At 35.5% G+C, this 22,283-nt stretch overlaps 1 protein-coding gene across 2 annotated transcripts in view; it reads left to right on the top strand.

The window, feature by feature from the left end:
* The window catches only part of Fstl5 (follistatin like 5), a 579,517-nt gene that overhangs the window by 430,568 nt on the left and 126,666 nt on the right, over positions 1 to 22,283 (top strand). The gene's annotated exons all lie outside the window — the stretch shown is intronic.

The following is a 22,283-nucleotide window of genomic DNA, read 5'->3' as shown; positions in this document are numbered from 1 at the left end:
TTTGCTGGGGTAAATAAGCTGTAAAGAAAAATAAAGTTAGCTAGAAGGAAGACATTAAGAGAGACAGGATGTAAACATTCATGTAGAAGACTAGAGTAAGAAAGAACAGAGTAGAACAAGCAATAGAAAGAGTAATAAAATGATCAACTAAGTTTTGGCCCTTGGGAAAGATCTTCTGTGTCTGCTTTTGTCCATCCAGTAGTTTCGTGCTCTGCAACTTCTCTTCAGTTTCTCTGACCAGCAGTAGGCTTATTATTTATTGGCACCCTAGAAGTGGTCCTGATGTTGAAGGTGTGTGTGTGTGTGTGTGTGTGTGTGCGTTTCCCTTATTTTTTCTGGCTCCAGAAAGTTATGTTTAGCTCCATTTAGTGGCTTCAGAGAATTATGTTCTACTCCCTCAGATAGAAAAATAAATTCAGTGAGTAGTATGTGGGTTCTGTGGAATTCCCTTGTTTCTGAGCTGCTGAAGGCTGCCCTTCATGGTAGAGATACAGCTGCACCAGTGTCATTTGTTGGGACACCAAAACAGATCCAAAAAGCATGAACTGAACATGTCCATTCTTTCTGCAGCAAAATAATGAGACCTGTTTTTTTTTTAACTCCTATTCTGAGGACTGGCTTAGGATGTAATAAGGACAGTCCTCTAATTAAGTCAGAGAAGTGCACATAGTCTTGTTATTAAAAGCAGGTCTCTCAGGCAGGCAACTCATTCATAGATACTATTACCTTTTTCTCGCCTTTGATTAACTTATACATAAGAATTTTTAAGTTTTTTTATTTTTTAAGCCAGAATTACTTTTAACAGGGGCAAGTGAGAATACTGAGTCTTGATTAGATATTTTTGTATCACATTTTTCATGAACCTACAATCTGATTATAATTAGATATACATATTTAAATTAGCATGATATGATTTACTAGGCTAGTATGCAACACTCCACAGGAATATTTCATGGGTACATTGCTGCTGTGTTTAGAAGTAATGAGAAAACTCCAAAATAATCATGAGGTGGCCAACACTTTAAGAACAGCATAAAGACTAATTAATGTAATGATACTTGTGTAACAAGAGAGTCAAAGTAGGTTAATGTGGTAATGATGCCAATTTGAGCTTAAATATTTAACATGAGGACATTCGCAAGATTGCTTAATTAGGATTTAAGCACTCTTTGCAATTTGCACATGCACTTGTTAAAACCTGTGATCTAAAAATAAATTTCACTTCATTTAAACTAATAATGCATCTACCTTATGTCCTGGATTTGCTTTACTGTTATTGGTAGAGACCTCAGATTATTTTTGTCTACTGAATAAAATGTGTGGTTATTTCTTCAATATATTATCTGAATTGTAGCTCAAGTCAAAATAGTTAAAATGATATTGTTAATTTTCAAAACAGGAGCTTTGTGTAATAAATGGAGTTATGGCAATTTATAGCTATACTCATGTAATTAATTAGAATGCTTTATTGAAGTTTATCAGTAAACTTGACTTTATTCTTTATATTTATGTATATATATATATATCATTATTAATTGTGGTAAAATAGATGGGTATAGAAATTAAACTTAAAAAAATATCCCACTCTCCATAGTAGTTACTCAGTCAATTATATACCGTCTTCCTACACTATGTGACATTGGAGCACATTTTAAAATGCACATCCAGACTTTTAAGAGTTCTTCAGATTAATACATTATTATAGTTCTTTAATACTTTTTTACTAAATTAAATTCCATTGCACTTTGTCACATACTCTAGTGAGATCTCATGAGGCCCAGGATCTTGTTTATTGATTTTGTTTTTCCACCACATGAATGCGTAAAATAATTAGTGCACATTCTTCAGAATAAATGCGTTCTCATTTCATTTGGTTGATGCCACATCATTTTCCTGTGATCCCGCTGCTATTTTATTTCTATTTTCACACATGTTAAAAGACATTGAAACTCAAACTAATCACTTTCACTTTGGATAATTGCCATCATAGTTCTTTAGTCAATCAATATTTAATTTGAAAATTATACTAACACCCCTTGGATTTTTAATATACACATAGACTTGTTATTAGATTTGAATGATGAATTTATTCTATAAATTATTATTTTTCCTATTATATTTAAGTTAACTAAAAATCTTCATATCATTTTCTAAATTATTTTCAGCATATAAAATAATCAACAGGAATTTTTTGGTGAAACATAAACTGTACATTCAATGTAACCATATTTGTTTTCTTGGCACAAGTAAAGATATACCCCTCAAGAGGGTTCTTGAAGCTTGATATGACAAAGAATTCAGAAAGCAGTGTACAATTTCAAAAAGAAAGATGTCACAAAATGTCAAGAATATATCCCTGGCTTCCTTAAGTTTTCTATTAATAAGCAAGATTGCTACTGAGAAACAAATAATTGTAGCTATCTGGGTGAAATTTCAGCCTTGCAGAATTTTGATTTCCTATATATGAATTGATTTTAGTGTTTATTGAGATTATATCAAGTGAAAAGCAGCTTCTGTTTAACTGAGATCTACAGACAAATTAACCTTGCACAATTCAGTGCCAATGAAAAATGTCATATTGTACTGGCGACAAAGTTGCTGATTGTCTGGCTAATATGATTAATATGATGAAGCTGATAGGCATGGAATGACAAAGTAACAAGAAAAGTCAGTGTAAATGTGAGACTCTGATAATTTTACTGTTATTAAGGATATGTGAACTTTTTCTTTTTGCTTCTGGTGCATTACCAGCAAATACATAATATATAGTTTAAGACAGCTTTCTTGAGGAAAAATGGGAATTTTCTGTGGACCATCTCAAATAGTGAAGTGAGAAGAAGCTTCAAAATGAAATGCAATTTGTATATCATGCACTGTGTGATTAACAGGACAAAACAGAGGCTGGGCATTGCTGTCATACCATTCTAAAATTCCATGTACCAGAGCTTCTGCAAATTTATCAGTGCTGACATGGAAAACTTTTACACCTAATCTCATGTGATGAATTGGAGATGAAAGTGAGACACAACAAAAAAAATTGCATGAAGTTATTCTTCAGGCATCATGATGAGTTACAGTAAATGTAACTGAATTTTTTTTAGTTTTTCATATTTTTTAACTTATTACACATGTCTCTCTAAGTTCCCTCTCCCTCCCCTCCTGCCCCACTCCTAGTCCTCCCAGCCCCTCACCCCCACTCCATCCTCCACTCCCCAGGGAGGGCAAGGGCTTCCATGAGGGATTTTCAGAGTCTGTCACATCATCCCGGGAAGGGCCTTGGTTCTTCCTCATGTGTCCAGGCTAAGAGTGCATCCCTCTAAGTGGCATGGGTTCCCAGAGTCCCTCTGTATGCCAGGAAAAAATACTGCTCAACTTGCCAAGGTCCCACATATTGCTAAGGCCTCCTCTCTGTCACTCAGGTTATGTGGGAGGGTGTCTGGATCCATGCTGGCCCCTTAGTCATCAGTCTGGGGTCCATGTGTTCCCCCTTGTTTAGGTCAGCTGCCTCTGTGGGTTTCGCCAGCTTGATCTTGATTCCTTTTGTCATCACTCTTCTTTGCAACTGGCTTCCAGGAGTTCAATTCGGTTCACAGCTGTGGGTGTCTGCCTCTGACTCCATCAGCCAATGGATGAGAGTTCTAGGATGGCATGTAAGGTAGTCATCATTCTCATTATCATGAGAGAGCATTGAAGGTAGCCATAATGCCAGTTGGTGTCATTCTTGTAGATCTGTGAAGATCTCACTAGTGCCAGATCTCTCCTCCAACTTATACTGGCCCCCTCTTTTATGGTATCTCCCATCCTTTTCTCCTCTATTCTTACCCTGGCTCAACCTTCCTGCTCTCCCATGTCCTCCTATCCCCTCTTCTTTTCTCCCTCTCTTTCTCCCATCTCCTTCTGCCCCTCCTTCTCCCCCCAACAATCCAATTAGAAGATATCATCCCATTACCCTTCTCTCTTAGGATCCTCCCTGCACCCTAGACTCTCTGGCCATGGGATTGTGGGTTGGCAATGCCCTGCTCCATGTCTAAAATCCATATATGAGTGAGTATATATCATGCTTGTCTTTTAGTGACTGGGTTACCTCACTCAAGATGGTGCCATCCATTTACCTGCAAATTTAATGATTCCATTTTTTTCTGCTGAATAGTACTCCATTGTGTAAATGTACCACATTTTCTCTATCCACTCTTCAGTGGAGGGGCATCTAGGTTCTTTCCAGGTTCTGGCTATTACAAATAATGCTGCTATGAATATAGTTGAGCAGATGTCCTTATTGTGTATGAGGGTACATCTTTTGGGTATATGCCTAAGAGTGGAATTGCTGGATCTTGTGGTAGACTGAACTCCATTTTCTTGAGGAATCTCCATACTGATCTCCAAAGTGGCTGCACACGTTGGCATTCCCACCAGCAGTAGAGAAGTGTACCCCTTTCTCCACATCCTCTCCAGCATAAACTGTCATTAGTGCTTTTTATTTTAGCCATTCAGAAGGGAGTGAGATGGTATCTCTGAGTTGTTTTCATTTGCATTTCCCTAATGGCTAAAGATGTTGAGCACTTTCTCAAGTGTCCCTTGGCCATTTTGGACTCCTCTATTGAGAATTCTGTACCCATTTTTAAAAATGGATCCTTTGGTGTTCTGGATACTTGCTTCTTGTGTTCTTTGTAAATTTTGGACATCAGCCATCTATCAGATACGGGGTTTGTGAATATCTTTTCCCATGTGGACTGCCTTTTTGTCTTGCTGACTGTGTCCTTTGCCTTACAGAAGCTTCTCAGTTTCAGGATATCCCATTGATTGTCAGTCTCAGTGTCTGTGCTAATTTGTGTTATGTTCAGGAAGTGGTCTCCTGTACCAATTCATTCAAGGGAACTTCTCACTTTCTCCTCTGAGAGATTCAGTGTGGCTGGTATCTAAGCTATCTTATTTTGTACATATATATATATACATATATATATGTATATATATAATCTAATCTAAAATCTATAAAAATGTATAAATATATACCATCATGTTTTTGAATAAACGATGTTTAAGATATGTGCCATTTGTGGCTGTCAGTTTAACTCCATAACTCTAAGTAAATTAATTATGCTGCTAAAGTGCTGTTGAACAATACAGTTTTTCGTTGAAGGGAAGTAGTCATTTCACAATAAAACAGTCTTTAGTCTTAACTTCAGGAGGAGGAACAGAAAGACAGGAGTTTGAAATGTTCCTGGACTAAAAAGAGACTCCCAGAACAGTTGGGATATATAGTACTACTAAAATCCACAATGGTTACCCATCCTATAAAAATTCTTCAAGCAAATGCTCAAACACAGTAACAAAAACGATGGTTACAAAGCAGTGGGGATTATAAGGATGATGAAAATGTTTATAAAACCATTTTATATTGCAGGTGCTATTTCTGAAAGTGAATTATAATATATAGAATGAAAAAATGCATAGGTAAGTCAAAGACAGGATAAACTTGTTACTGACAGGGAAGATAAATTACATACATCAAGCTTATAGCATCAATTATTTACATCAATTATGTAATGTATTAGCTGATATGTTTGAGTAAATATTGTTATTTTTATTAAAACATATTGTAAATGGTCTGCCATCTATTGATAAAGCTGAAAACTACAGTTTCTCTTTGAATAAGAACAATTCATACTTTGATACTTACAGAAAGAGGTTTCTCAAGATAAGTATTCTTTGTTATTATGATTATCATTTTAAATTATTATTATAGGATGCCAAAAATATAAGAATGTTAAACATAATTTGCTTGTATGTAGTTAGAGAGGTGTATATATTAACATATGTACATGTAAATGAGCATAATTAATCATTATTTATGTGTATGTAAACCTAAGAATGGGAATGCTTATGATAAAATAGAATAATTAGTATTTAAATGTAATCAACCTATGATTAATTTTAATAATATTAATTTGAATAATACAGGCAATCATTCTGCAGGTAAGTTAATTTATTTTATTTAAATATAAGCAATGAATATATACTTGAGGGATAAGTCATGGTTTTATTTTTATTCTATTAGTTTGAACATGTCTATAATAGTTTAAATAGACTAATTTATTTTCTTCTTAGCACACTAGTATGAGTACTTTGTATGCTCCTTATTTAAAATTTTAGCTTAATGACTTGTAATGAGATAGAAAACTCTTCAATTAGGTTGACTCTTTTGAACAGACTTAAAGTAATTTTGTAAATCTATGAATTATGAATCTATAATCTCCAAACTTGTTATATAAAAATTTTCAGGAACAATGTGTATGCCTGCTAGCCAAATTGGTAAAGAGATATCAAATGTTTTAGGAGAATAGGTGGTTTATAAATATAGTCTTTTATTAATTATTTTTAGTTTAATGTATTTTGATCATATTCATCTACCTCTACTCTTCCACCAATTAATTTCTTCAAGATCTGCACCTCAACTTTTCTAGCATTTAAAATTCATGCCTATATTCTTCTTATCTAACTAATTCTAGTTTGTGTTGCCCCAACATTCAAGGATGTAGCACCATGTACTGATCATGGTTGGCCTGCCAGAGGTCACATCTTTAAAGAAAACTGACATTTCCTCTTAGAAGTTATCAACTGTTAAGGTAACCTCAGTTAGTGGTGGGGTTTTTGCACCCCTTTCATCTCCATGTTAAAACACTGACTGTCTCAATGCTATGCAGGACAGCTGCTGTGAGTTCATGAATGCTGAGGTCATATCATATCCAGAAGACTGTTTCACTCTGGTCTTCGAAGACCTTTGGCTCTTACAATTTTTATTCCTACTCTTCTGTGGTGGTTCCTCACGTTTGTGGAGGTGGCATGAGATAGATGTCCCTTTGAGACTAAGTAACTATTAACAATTTTTCTGTACACTTTAACAAGTTGTGAGTTTCCACACTAACTTCCTTCTGCTGGATTAAAAAATTTCTCTGATAAAATCTGAAAGGTGGCATAATCTATAGGTACAGAGATACAAATGTAGAAAGCAGTTTGATAATGAAAATATATCTATTTAGCATTATAATAAGTCAGGCCCAGGATCTGTGAGCTCCCAAGTATAGTTTCTGGGCCATTTTAACAGTAGCAAACATGAATTTCCTTCTGTGGAGACGACCTCAAATGCCATCAGAAGACAGATGGTGACTCCCTTAATATTCATGCTACTTAGTCATTATTGTGATTGCCTGGTATACATGCATGAGTTTGTCTAACTATTCATTGCTGGAAAGACAAATGCATTAGTTTAGTTACATCCTATTACAGGTAAATGTGAACACGATAATATACAGATTTTATGTGAACAATAATTATATTTTCTGGGATAAATGATTAATTTTTACTGATGAGTTATATACTAGGCTTCTAATTTACTTTCTACTTTGTTTTATTAAAAAACAGAGAATAATGTCAATAATTTGTATTCTCACTTGCAATGTGTGAGTGCTTAGGTCAATTTACATGCTTGACAGCATTTGGCATAGTCACTATTCTCATTTAGACATCCTAAAACATTTTAATAATATCTTAATGATATCATATCCTGCATTTAATTAATGGTGAATAATACCAGATAATTCTGATAAAATTAGCTACCATCTGTATAATTTTCTAAGTAAAATGACCTTCAAGCTTCAGTCAATTTTCTAATCGAATTACTTTTTAAACATAATTTGTTTATTATTTGTTTTAGCTGTGAAGTATTGAAAACTCACATTCTGGATGAGAACTTATATATGTGTTTTATATATATGGAGAGAATCAAACATTAAAGTATAATAAATGTTAACATTAGTAAGTACAAAAAGTAAAGTGGAGGGAGGAAATAAATTAAGTACATCAAGAAACTCATAAAATAGAAACACTAGAAATGAAAATATAATGGCTATGATTCCAAACTGAAATTACTTGATTATGAATTAATCAAGTGGCTATGAACACAATATTTCCAGAATGCTATGAGGTAATTTTCATAGTTAGACTGACTTTATGATAAAAAAAACTGGGATGTGCAAAGCTTAGGAACATGACTCCCATGTTGAATGGCACTTCTTGAATGGGGACCTCAGCTTGCGGTTGATATGAAGTCCTTTGGTATAAAAGAAGCAGTATGACATACTATTTTACCTGGTGTCTCCATAAAATAAAAATAACAGGTGTTTTGGAGATGGGGAACTGTGCATTTAGTAAGGAAATACTCCAAAAATTTAAAGTAATATCACATGTCTCATATGAGTGTTTGGTGATGGTGATAGTGGTGTGTGTGTGTGTGTGTGTGTGTGTGTGTGTGTGTGTGTGCAGGCTCGCATTGTTGTGTGGTGCTAATAAGCCTTCTCCCTATTGAGCTGTTTTCTGTCATGCGTATACCATAGATCCAAGAAAAGAAACTCATACCCTCAGCAAGACCACCAGTTATAGAAAAAGATGAATAAAATTTATATGATTATATATTCTTGACATGCTTTTTAATGTAATAGTGAAAGATAGGATTACTTCATTTCTTAGCTTATTAAACAATCAATGTATTAATTAATTTTGCAACTGCTGTGGTACTTCTTTGGCCAAAAGCAACCCAGAAAGATGGGGTTTATTTCACCTTACAATTCCAGGAAATAGTCACTGCAGGAACTAAATAAGGGAAGCCAGTGCAGGATTGGAGCAGAGAGAATGGAAGAGTGCTGCTTACTGACTTGCTCCTCCAGGTTTTCGTCTTGCATTTTTATCTAACTCAGAGCCAACTCCCCAGCCACAACAATCACTAGTCAAGAAATTTCCCTACAAATTTTCCCACAGGCCAGATTTATGATAGTGGTTTCTCAATTAAGGTTTTCTCTTTGCAAATAACCCCAAGTTGTGTCATGTGGACAAAATCTAACCACTATAGAGCCAGAACCTCTCTATAGAGCCCAGGCTGTTCTTGATCTCACAGACTTCTTTCCGGGAAGTCACAACCCTGCTCTGTTTAGAGTAGATGAAGCCTGGCCTATTGGTACATCATTGCAATTCCATCCCGGAAATTGGATATATTATTCCTTAGAACACACCAGTGAGTGGGAGAAAATCTTTCAAAGTTTAGTAAGCTAGGCTAGGACACTACCAAATAAGTAATTTGCAACCCACAAATCAATCATTTAAGTCATAGACCTAAGTCAGTTAAGCATGAAGCTATCAAAATAAAAATAAAATAGAAACAATACTAGGTTATATACCAATATCTCTCTATTTTCATTTAATGATTTCTGTTATAGATTAAGAGAAGCAAAATCTTGAGTGTTGTCTAAAAATGTCTTCATGGGGAGAGAGAGAGAGAGAGAGGAGAGGGAGGGGAAGAGAGACAGAGAGAGAGAGAGTGAGACAGAGAGAGAGAGAGAGAGAGAGAGAGAGTATGTGTATGTGTATATGTGTATATGTATGTGTCAGGTAGAATATCTGAAACTAATGGTTTTTGAAACTTAGAAACTGGAATGTGAAAGTTTCCACAATATTAAGAATGAGTAGATAAGATCCAATTTAATCAAACTGAGATAAACTGTTTCCATCAAAGTAGCTTAAAAATGAGTGATTTCTCAACATAGCATAGGAGTAGACCTACCTAGTAAACAAATCTCACAAATGATTATAGCCATTTGTATGCTGATCTTAATTTTATACTTAACCTTCAACATTTGTTACAGCCTATCCTTTCATGGAGACCACAATAATGTGATCAGAGCGCTCTATAATATTGACAAGAGGCAGTATGAATCTCATGAATATAAAAAGACTGCTTTGGGACAATGTTAAAGAGAAATTGATGGCTTTAATAATGTCAGAGACAAAAGGCATTGGACTGTCTCAGTAGCATTTAAAATATTTATTAAACCCAGTCTGTAATTTTTCATAGGAAAGTTGCTTTAATGACAAAGAAAGTCATAATACAAACAGAACAATCCAGATGCCGCTGTGAATCAGCACTAGTTCAGACACATTTATATTCCTACCCTCAAGCTTTCTCAGAATTCTTTCTAACAGTTGCAGCTGTTTGAATAATTTGTGGGAGAGCTGTGATAGAATTCATCAAAAGAGTGCAAGATAATGGCATCAAACAAATGAAAAGTAATCAGTGACCTGACTATGGACCTTCAGTGGGAATGAAGTCATCACTTTGTTCTGAATCTCTTGTCTCTGGTTAAACTCCTGCTGCAGGGCATCCAGGCTCTGCTGTGCCTACTGCCTAGGCAAAGTGCTGTGACCTCAAAGAAAAATCACAGTCTGAATGTATGGAGACTGAGACAGAAGCATCTTAATGCTACCAAGATAAAGTCTTCTCATTAAATGTTTTCCACGGTTAGGTATGAAAAGTTATCAGTATGAATTTCTTCTATTACATCTTTCCTTACTTAAAGTAAAACACCTGTCTATACTAATATGAGTGTTGTGAGCCTTTGAGAATAGATCCATCTGCTTGGCAATTTTATGCCTACTTTGCTGGATATAGTATAATTTTCAATTGATAATATTTAACAAAAATTCATACTAATAGAAAAATTTCCAGAAAGACATAAGTAAATGAGTTATGAATATTATACTTTGTTTTATTTACATTTTAAGTTGTAGTTTTTGAGTATAAACATCTGTACACTAAAGTTAGCATAACTCATGAAAATGTCTTACATACTCTTAAAGAAGATATTTCCCACTTGAAAATATATTATTTGCATTTACTATATGTGAGTTTTTAGACAATTTTTATTTTCTCATTTTATTTATATATTAATATTTATTTTAATTGAACAATAGAATATTATTCAATTTCCTTGAAAATTCATACTGCAATTCATTGTAAGCTTCTTTATGTACATTCATTCATATGATGATACTTTAAATAAAATAAAAATTTTAATATATCTTTATACTGTCAGTATATCATATATAGTACAACTAAAAGTCTAGTTTAGAGTTTTAATACCCACTAGTTGAGTCTCAGTAGAACAACAGAGAGAGGCATGTTTTATGTTTAGAACCAGATGATAAACATTTGGGTGATAAACACTGTATTTTTTCCTTGTTCCATTTGGCAATTGTGGACTCAGCACAGTTCAACATGTTAAAACAGAAAGGAAAAGAAATAAAAGGCTGGTGGTAATGTAAACTTTGTTCATTTTTAGCATAAATTCATACATTCATATCATTTATGCCTCCTTTTAGTTTAGAAAAATTCAGTTATGCTTTGTGAATTATATTAACAGCATTAACCCAGCTATTAAATAAGTTAGAATTATTCTGCGTTGCTTTATTTGACTGTTTCTTCATATATGTGTTTTATATGCATTGCACATATGTGCATTGTATGGGTACATCTATGTATAGAGGGGTGTATGAATTTATGTGTGTGTGTGTGTGTGTTTGTGTGTGTGTGTAGGTTTTAAGTTGATAGCAGGTGTGTTCATCAAGAATTCTGCAATTTACTGAAGCATGTCTTCTTGTCGAACATTTAACTCTTCAGTTCTTGCAGTTCATCTTTCCAGTCTACCCTGAGGATTTCCCTGTCTGTCTCCTGAGTGATGGGATTGTATGTTGTCACACACCCACTCTACTTTTAGATTGTTTCTGTGGATATGACTTTGTACAGCAAAACCCTTATCTACTGAGCCATCTGACCAGCTCAAAATGTGGCAATATTGTATGAAATAAGTTGAGCAGTTTAAAATATTTTGGGGAAAATTCATATGTTCGTTTTAAATGAGACATCAAATATCATAAGGAAACATTGAATTCGCAAATGTCAATAATTCCAGTGCTCAGGAGACTGAGGCAGGAGGATTATATGTATGAGTCAAACAAAGCTATAAAGAAGGATGCAGTCTTAATACCTGGCACACCTCCCTCCCTCCAAAAAAAAAATGGAAAAGAGAGGAAAGTAAAAAATGTGGATAGCAAAGAGAATATTCAGAAACTTTCTTTTATGTACGGTATTGAACGTTTGATTTAAGACTTCCGTGTCAGTGCAGGGAAATGGGTTAATCAAGCTAACATTAAAAACAACCAAAAAGGAAACCCCTTGTCTTAGTTTTGATTTCTGTTGTTACTGTGAAAAACACCAAATAAAGGTTGGGGAGGAAAGGGATAATTTGGCTAACACGTCTACATTATAGTCGATCACTGAATGAAGTCAGGACAGGGATTCAAGAAGGGCAGGAACGTGGAGGCATGGTTGATGCAGAGCCCGTGGAGGGGCGCTGTTCACGTGGAGGCAGGGTTGATGCAGAGCCCGTGGAGGGCGCTGTTCACGTGGAGGCAGGGTTGATGCAGAGCCCGTGGAGGGCGCTGTTCACTGTTTTGCTAATCTGGGCTTGCTCAACTAGCTTTCTTATAGAACCCAGGACCACCAACCCAGGGATGGCATCACTCACAATGGACTGGGCCCTCCCCCATCACTCACTACTGAAGAAATGTCCTACAACTAGACCTTAGGGAGGCACTTTCTCAATTGTGGTTCCCTCCTTTCAGATCAGTCTAGCTTGTGTTAAGTTTGCATAAAACACTAGCTATGGCAGGCCTTTTACATAGATAAAATCTCTTCCTTAGTGACTAACAGTAAAAAGGGAAAGGCAATATAGTGAATTCCTTACTAAAAATGACTGCTCCCAAAGGACCCAAAATATTCTTTGGAGTATTATCAAGTCTTGAATTGAGCTGCCCTCAATCCTTTAAAAGAATTATTCTTTAAAAGATGTGAGATGCACTCTCACCCTGAAGTCTTGGGGGAGGGTCTAGGCCCTGCCCTGGATGAAATGACTTACTACTCTCTAATTCTGTTTTTGACTACCACTTAGTGTCAATTGAATAAATGATATGTAAATTTCTCAGGAATCTGTTGTTTTCTCAATATTAAAATTCAATATTGAAGATACAGTGTTCAACAGTTTTTTATTCCTCTCATCTCAGAATATTTGGTAAATCAGATGCTAGTAGCAATGCAGGAAGAAACTGAACCTATTCTAAAACCTTCCCTTTCACAGTGAGGACTGGTGTGACTATAGGGAGCCTACATTAAATCTATATATTTTATATGAATAATATACAATCTATATTTCTTTTTTAGTTGATTGATAGTTACTCTTTAAAATTAATCATCTAATATATTTATGTTGTCTTTTATTTCCTGTCCTGAAAGAAATGCTGTAGATTGGATTGATTCTCTTTTGGGTCATAAGTTTTATGGCAAGATACATTTTCTTTGTTAAATATTTAATAAGCATTGCTTTACCTTCTGGCTTTTCTAATTAGTCTTTACTAAAAGCTCATTTCTAGACTCCTTAGATGTTAGGAGATTAGAGATGGGGTGTGAGGGCTTCAAAAGTGTTTTCTTCATGTTCATGTGAATTTGCCAGGTTTACCAGCATGACTTTTGTAAAAAAAGCTGTTTCTTTTAAACTAAAATAAAATATGTTGCCATGAAAGCTTCTCGGTAGTAGATATATGAGATACATTTAAATTTGGGCATGAAATCTGGGCCAAATTTATGACCAGGGCCTTTAATGTTGTATCTGATGCATCAAAACAAATTATCTAGGTTGTAATTGTAAAGAAAAGAAGCAAACTCACCCTGGAGGAGTAGACGCCAGGAAATAATCAAATTGAGGGCTGAAATCAAAAAATTAGTTACTGTATAAAACAATACAAAGAATCAATGAAACAAGGATTTAGTTCTTTGAGAATATTGACAAGATAGACAAAACTTTATCCAAACTTACCAAACGGCGGAGTGTGAACATACAAATTAACAAAATCAGAAATGAACAGGAGCATGTAACAATGGACACTGAGGAAATCCAGAGAATCATCAGATCATCCTTTGAAAACTGTACTCCACAAAATTCAAAAATCTGAAGGAAATAGACAATTTTCTGCATAGATATCACTTACCAAAATTTAATTAAGAACAGATCATCAATTTAAACAAACCTATAAACCCTAATGACATAGAAGCAGTCAACCAAAGTCTCCCAACAAAAAAAGCCCAGGGACAGATGTTTTCAATGCAGAATTCTACCAAAAATTCAATGAAGAGCTAATATCAGTACTCCTGAAATTGTTCCCCACAATAGGAGAAGGGACATTGTAAAATTGTTTTTACAAGGTTACAATTACCTTGGTACTCAAGTCACACAAAGATACAACTAAGAAAGAGAATTACAGACCAATATTTTTCATGAACATTGATGTAAAAATATTCTACAAAATGCATGATGTGGGGATTGGGTGGGGGTCTGGGGGGTGGTGGAGAGACAAGGGAGGAGGGGTGGGAGAGGGAGCTGGGATTGACATGTGAAGCATTCATGTTTCTAATTTAAATTAAAAAAATGAAAAAAATACTCAACAAAATACTGGCAAATTGAATCCAAGAACACATCAGAAGAAGAATCTACCTTGATCAAGTAGCATTCATCCCAGTGATGTAGGGATGGTTCACATATTAAAATTTATCAATATAATCCACTATATGGACCCACTGAAAAAGAAAAACAACATCATCATCTCACTAGATGCAGAAAAAGCCTTTGACAAAATCCAACACCCCTTGGTGATAAAAGTCTTGGAGAGATCAGGAATAACAGGAACATACCTGAACATGATAATGTCAATATGCAGCAAGTCAACATCCTACATCAAACTAAATGGAGAGAAACTCAATGTGATTCCTCTAAAATTAGGAACAAGACAAGACTGCCCACTCTCTCCATATCTTTTCAATATTGTACTCCAAGTTCTAGATGGAGCAATAAGATAACAAAAGGAGATCAAGGGGATACAAGTTGGAAAGGAAGAAGTCAAACTTTTCAGTATTTGCAGATGATATGATTCTTTACATAAGTGACTCAAAAAAGTCTACCAGGGAACCCCTACAGCCAATAAACAACTTTAGCAAAGGTGCAGGATACAAGATTAATTTAAAAAACAATAACCCTATTATATACAGATGATAATGTGTCTGAGAAAGAAATCAGAGAAAATTTATCCTTTACATTAGCCATGAACAACATAAAATGTCTTGGGGTAATGCCAATCAAACATGTTAAAAACCTGTATAGTAAGAACGTTGACTCTTAAAAAAACAAATTAAAGAAGGTACCATAAAATGGAAAGATCTCCCATGATCTTGGACAGGTAGTATCAGTATAGTAAAAATGGAAAACTTTCCGAAAGCAATCTTCAGATACAATGCAATCCCCATCAAAATCCCTTCACAGACCTTGAAAGAATAATACTTAACTTCATATGGAAAACCAAAAAGCCCAGGATAGCCAAAACAACCCTGTAAAATAAAGCAACTTCTGGAGGTGTCATCATCTCTTATTTTAAGCTGTATTACAGAGCTATAGTCATGAAAACAGCTTAGTATTGGCACAAAAAATAGACAAGTGGACAAATGGAATTGAATTGAAACCCTGCTATTAATCCACACTCATATGAACACCTGATTTTTGACAAAGAAGCTAAAGTTATACAATGGAAAAAAGAAAGCATCTTGAACAAACGGTGCTGGAATAACTGGATGCTGGCATGTAGAAGATTGCAGATAGATCCAAATCTATCACCATGCACAAAACTTAAGACTAAATGAATCAAAGACCTCAACATAAATCCAGCCACACTGAATATCTTAGAACAGAAAGTTGGAGGTACCCTTGAATAAATTGATAAAGGAGACTGCTTCCTGAACATAACACCAGTAGCATAGACTTTGAGGTAGACAATTAATAAATGGGACCTCCTGAAACTAAGAAGATTCTGTAAGGCAAAAGACACAGTTAACAATACAAAATGGCAGTCCAAAGAATAGGAAAAGCTATTCACCAACCCCACATCTGACATTGGGATTATTTCCAAAATATACAAAGAATTCAAGAAGCTAGTCACCAAAACACCAAACGATCCAATTAAAAAGTGGGGTACAGAGCTATATAGAGAATTCTCAATAGAGGAATCTAAAATGACTGAAAGACACTTAATAAAGTGCTCAAAATCCATAGCCATCTGGGAAATACAATTCAAAACAACTCTGAGATACCATCTTGCTCCTGTCAGAATGGTTAAAATCAAAAACACCAATGAAAGTCTATGCTGGAGAGGATGTGGAGAAAGAGAAACACTCCATTTCTGGTGGGAATGCAAACTTGTATGACCACTTTGAAATCAGTATGGCAGTTTCTCAGAAAAATGTCAATCGGTCTACCTCAAGACCCAGCAATTCCTCTTGTGGGCATATACCCAAAGAATGCACGTTCATACAACAAGGACATATGTTCAACTAAGTTCATGACAGAGTTGTTTGTAATTGCCAGAACCTAGAAGCAACCTAGATGCCCCTCAACAAAAGAATGGATGGCAAAAATGTAGTACATTTACACATTGGAATATTACTCAGCAGAAAAAAAAACAATTAAATCTTGAAATTTGCAGGTATATGGTTGGAACTGCAAGAAAGCATCCTGAGTGAGTTAACCCAATGACAGAAAGACAAGCAATGTTTGTCTATGCTTTTTAGACATAGAGCAAAGACCTACCAGTCTACAATCCCTACCACCAGAGAAACTAGGAATCAAGGAGGACCCAAAGAAAAGAACACATTGTCTCCTGAAGAAGAGGAGGGGAGCAAGTACCTCTGAGCAACATAGGAGCAAGAGAGTGAGAGGAGGGTGGTGGGAAGGAGAGAGGGGGAAGAAGGGGAGGTCTGAGACATGGTAGGAAAAGAGGAGGGCAAGATAGGAGATGCCTTGATAGAGGGAACAAGTATAGGTTTGTAGAGAGATCTGGCACATGGCAAAAGTTAGAGTATCTACTGGGATGACCCCAACTAAGAATCTCTGCAGTGCTGGAGAGGCTGCTTTTGATGCTCTTCCCTATAATGAGATTGATGACTACCTTGGTTGCCATTCCTAGAGACTTCATCCAGTAGCTGATCAAAGCAGATGCAGGCACCCACAGCTAAACACTGTGCCATACTCTTGGAATCCAGTTGTAGAGAGGGAGGAGGGATGAACAAAGGAGCCAAGGCTGTGCTGGAGAAACCTGCAGAAACAGTTGACCTGACCTAGTCAGAGCAGAGAGACCCTAGTCGCAAAGCTGGTGAACCAGCATTGGCCTGAATCAAGCCCTCTGAATGTGGGTGCCAGCTAGGAGGCCAGGGCAGTCTATGGGACTTCTAACAGTGAAGCCAGTATCCATTCCTAGAGCACAAATGGACTTTGGGATCCCATTCCCTATGGAGGGATACTATTGCAGCCCAGATTCAAGAAAGCAGTTCTAGACCCTCACACGAATGATGTGGACTTGGATGATCCCCAGTGGAAGGCCTCACTATCCTTAGGGAGTGAACAGTGGGTGGGTTGGGGGATCAGTGGGGGGCATGGGAGAATGGAAGGGCAAGGGAAGGGGGATTGATATGTAAATAAGAGTGCTTTTTAAAAAAGGAAATATAACTAGGCATTAACTCCCCAACGTGTCTATACTATATGTTTGAATTACATTTGCAGAGGGAGATGGGATGTAGCAATTTCCTGTGTTTATGACTTTGGATAGCTATGAGGATCCCAGTTTTAAGAATGCTAATGGCAATATCAGCATAGCCTAGTCTGCAGCATTTTCTAAGGTCTCCTCTAGTTCCTCTGGTTTTTTTTTTTTTGTTACAGTTGGTGATTGCCTCATTTTATATGTCTAGAGCATCACCTGGAAGAGAAGTAAGGATTCTGGCTTGAGAGTTAACTACAATCTAGATCTTATCACAGAAACCAGCTTGCCACTTACATGGGGTATCAGTAGATCTATAAAGATGGTATTTCTCCTTGTAAATCAAATTTTAATGAGCAACAGATCAATAAACAGAGGTGTCATGAAATTAAAATTGGGCAAGTTTTAAATACTAAGAATAACCTTGTATTTGTTGTACCTCAGAATTTTTGACACTAAAAAATGCATTTAGTTGGACATAAAGGATATCTCAGGTAATAATTACTTTGTGTTGATGTGATAAAATGTAATTACTAGGAAAATGACTCATGGAAGAAAGAGTTTTGGGGGTCTTTTGTTTTTTTGTTTGTCTGTTTGTTTGGATTATATAAGAGGGAGAGTCCTGGGAAAGGTAGATATGGCAACAAATACCAGGAGCAGGAAGTTGTAAGTTCTTATTTTCAATATCACACACAAAACAGGGAGAGTTACCTGGAAGTTAGGTGAGGAGACAATCCCACACAATTTGCCTTGGATGACATACTTTCACCAGCAAGTCTGCAGATGGCATAGGTTCCATCACATCCCAAGAGTGCCAACATAGGTTTCAAAATGCATGAGCATCTTGGGGACAGTTCTCTATTTTGTTTTGGTTTTATTTTTGAGAACATAATTTAATTATGATATTTGTCCCTTTTCCTCCCTCCAAACTTTCTCCTATACCCCACACTTATCTACTTCAAATTCATGTGCTGTTTTTATACTAATTGTTATCACATGTATATGTGTATATGTAACTGCATATATATATTCTGTTGCGGTGTTTGTATAACAGCATGATGTTTCACATTGTAACTATCACATTCCACTTCTGGGCCCCATTGATATGTCATGAAGGAAATTTTATTTATTTTAAAAGTTACCATGATCTGTAACAGTTTCGACATTACTCAAAAGTACAAACTCCAAATACTCTTTTGATAATCAAGGCTATCTTAGGCACCTATAAAACTAAACAGAAAATTACATACACCTAACAAACAATGACATAGTATACACATTCCCATTCCATAAGAGAAGCATGAGAGAGTAGTGAAGAAAGACTGGGTGGAAGAATATAAAACCAGAACTCAAGAGGGCAAACACCAAAGTGTATGGTCCCTTGGCCAATGTCTAGACTCTAAGAGCTTATGTGGCCTCACATCTCTATGTATGGGTGAGTTTCACTCTATTCATCCAGCATTATTTGGCAGATTTCTCACTGCTCTGGCTATCTCCAAAATCTTTGGGTCTCTTCTATAACTCAGGATTCACACTTATAGCTTCACACAATGGGTTCTCATGAACTTGTCACAGCAACTCCCCTGTCACATGATACGTGAATCTGCCTGGTTTCGCATCTCCTTGAGACTTTGAAGGAAGAACCTATGATGCCCTCATTCCTGCATCCCTCCTGAACGAAAGCTAGTACCATATGATATAAGTTGTCACCGTCAATTTCCTACTTGGTTGGTATGGAGCCTTGTTTTGTTAGATCACATTAGCAGCAACTTTTGAATGTTGAATTGATTTATTCATAGGAAGATGAAACCTCCTTGTCTTTCTTCTTTAATAAGTTTGAATCTTGATTGTGTGGCTCTTGTCCTGAGGGCATCCTTTCCATTGTTCCAGTACAGATTAGGAAGCTTCTGCTGAATGGTTCTAATCCTAATAATTAAAGCCTCTTTTTATGCAGCTCCCTATGGAAATTCTTACTCTACATTTTGTATTAATGCTCTGCTTACTCTTTTTCATTGTGGATAATCAGATGAATATAGTAATGACCATACACAAACTCAAATAAATCTGTCTTGAAAATTCCTCCAGTAACCCATTACTTTCAAATATAACATTGGGCTAATTCTTTGGGTACAAGCACATGACAGCCATATTATTTGTCAAAATATAACAAGTACAGTCTCTAACCCAGTTATTATTAAAATATTTTCCTCTCTCTAAAACCCTTAAGCTGGGCCTCCAAGGATGCACTGTTCTTAGTACTATTGTTCTTCTAAGCTCTAATAAAATGTCATGCCCAGCTCTCATTATTAAAGCATTTTCTAGTGCAAAGTTCCAAAGTCTTCTACATTCCTCCAAAAATCAACATGGTCATGTTCCTGACAGCAGCTATTCACATTATGTTGTTATCAACTTCTTCTTTTGGTGAGGTATTATTACTTCTTTAGTAAAACAAAATGGCCATCTTTAAGGGCTTTTACTAGTAGATTTAATTTAGGTATATTTTACAAGACTTTTTAGATCTTCTGCTATTTGTGTAGATTGTGGTACAAATCCAGTTATGCTGTAAATTCAGTGACTTACAGTACATACCAACATTGTGTGGTCATCACTGCTATCTAACCTTATAACGCCTCTTCCTAAATAAAGCTTGTACTCATCCAGTTAATGATTGTTCAGTTCCTTCCTCCCAGTTCTCTGTAAATCGACTTCAAAACATTTACCCATTCTGCTGCTGTTTCACACAAGTTAACTGTTACTGTGCATGACCTTTCCTGTCTGCCTGATTTCACTTAGTATCAGATCTTCAATATTTGTGTTGCAGGACCCTTTTCAACTTTAGGTTCCCTGCTGAAAGTGTTGTATGTTAAAAAAACATGTTTTTTGTGACTAGTTGATGTTTATTTGCATTTTTAACTTTTCTTTAATATGAGAAGTTCATTTTTATGTTGAATTATTTTTAAAACCAGTTTCAAGTCACTGAAAAAAACCTAGATCAGTAATACCTTGCTAATGCCTGTTAGTGGTAATCCTTGTTAATTCAAATTTTATGTTTCACATGCTGATAGACCATCAAACTATTTTTCACAGTATCCAAATGGCTAATTCCTTCTTTAGCCCAACCAGAAAGGTGAAGGTGTTCCAGGCTCTTTATATTTCCCATCTATGCACACTGTTTTGTTGTTTGTTTCAGTAGTCATTTTAGTGGGTAAATGTGTTTATGTTTGTTTACGTAAATATGTGTATACAAACTGCCATACACACACACATACACACACACAGGTATACATATACAGAGAGACAGAGACACAGAGAAAGACAAACAGAGAAACTGACAAAGAGAGATTTGCAACTCTCATTTGTGGTACCCTTGACATCTTAAATTTTGTTTGCTATTTTAATGTGTTACTATAAGACATATTCTTGTCTTTTGCTTCATATATATGTATATATATTTAAACATTTAGTTTTATTATTTGTATGTATGTGTATCTATACAGGGGTATATGCGTCTGAGTACAGTTCTCCTTTGAGGACAGAACCATCAGATCACCCTAGAACTTTGAGAACTGAACTTAAGTCCTCTGTCAGAGAAGTGTGCTCTTAATCACTGAACCTTATTTTTTTAAAGCCCAGTGTCCTATATTTTAATTGGGCTATTTATTATTTACCTTCTGAATTGCAGTCATTTTTATACATTCTGCATATCAGTCTGTTATCAAATATAACTTACAATTGTTCTCTCTATTCTGTGAGTTATAGTTAGTCTGTCATTTGTGTATGGATTTGTGTCAGTGGATATGCATGTGTGATTATGTGTGTGTGAGGGAAATGTACATGGCTGTAAGTGTATGTCCTGCCTAAAGGAGAAACTTTTTGTTACTCTTTACCTGCAGTCCACTTTCTTTTTAGAGACAGGGATCTTTTACTGATCGTAAATAGTATGAAGTAGGAGTTCAAGTTCATGTTCCTGTCCATATTGACAGTTGTAATGAATGTTCCTGAAAAACAAATAGCTTGGCACTATGTGAATTGTCAGTTGACCATAGTGGTATGTGCTTATTCATTTGCTCTCCACTTGCTCTGCAGTTCCTCTGTGCTTATCTTCATGTCACTGTCTCATCGCTTTAATGACCGAAGTGTGGTTCTTTTAGCAGTCCTCCTACTTTTTAGATATTATTTTGGTCACTTGTGTCCCCTTTTAATCCTTCCTCAATTTGAGGAGCAGCTACTACATTTCTATATAAAAATGCATTTGCACATTTGTTAAGGGTTACCTTACATCTTCAGATCAATTGGGGTATATTAAATTTTACAAATAATTGTTTTCATTTGACCAACCAATTCTTTCTAGTCACGAATATAGTATACCTTATATTTCATTGGCTTTAAATACTTTCAACAATGTTTTGTACTACTTAATATAAAGTCTTGCATGCTTTTAACAAAACTTATTCTTAATGGTGTGTTTTTAGTATACTATTATGTATAAAATGCCATTAATCTCTATATGATCTGTGGAAAGGAAAAGTATTCATTTCTAACTACATATTTATTTAAATAACTGAATCCATAAAGTTCTAATTATTTATAATGCTTTTAAGTGTTAATATAATGCATAAGTCATCCTGTAGTAGACAAGTAGGAGCCTATTGTAGTATTATGGGTTTTAGCTTTTATATTTTCTGAAACATGATATCACATGTTTGAATTGTATTTTTCCTGACATACTCCCAGAATTACCTTTCCCCAAGCAAACTTTGGACATTTTAGTA

This window comes from Mesocricetus auratus, unplaced genomic scaffold (genome assembly GCF_017639785.1).
Source record: "Mesocricetus auratus isolate SY011 unplaced genomic scaffold, BCM_Maur_2.0 Super-Scaffold_100009, whole genome shotgun sequence".
Classification (NCBI taxonomy): domain Eukaryota; kingdom Metazoa; phylum Chordata; class Mammalia; order Rodentia; family Cricetidae; genus Mesocricetus; species Mesocricetus auratus.
Note: the sequence above shows the minus strand (reverse complement) of the source record. Positions and strands in the feature narration are given on the sequence as shown.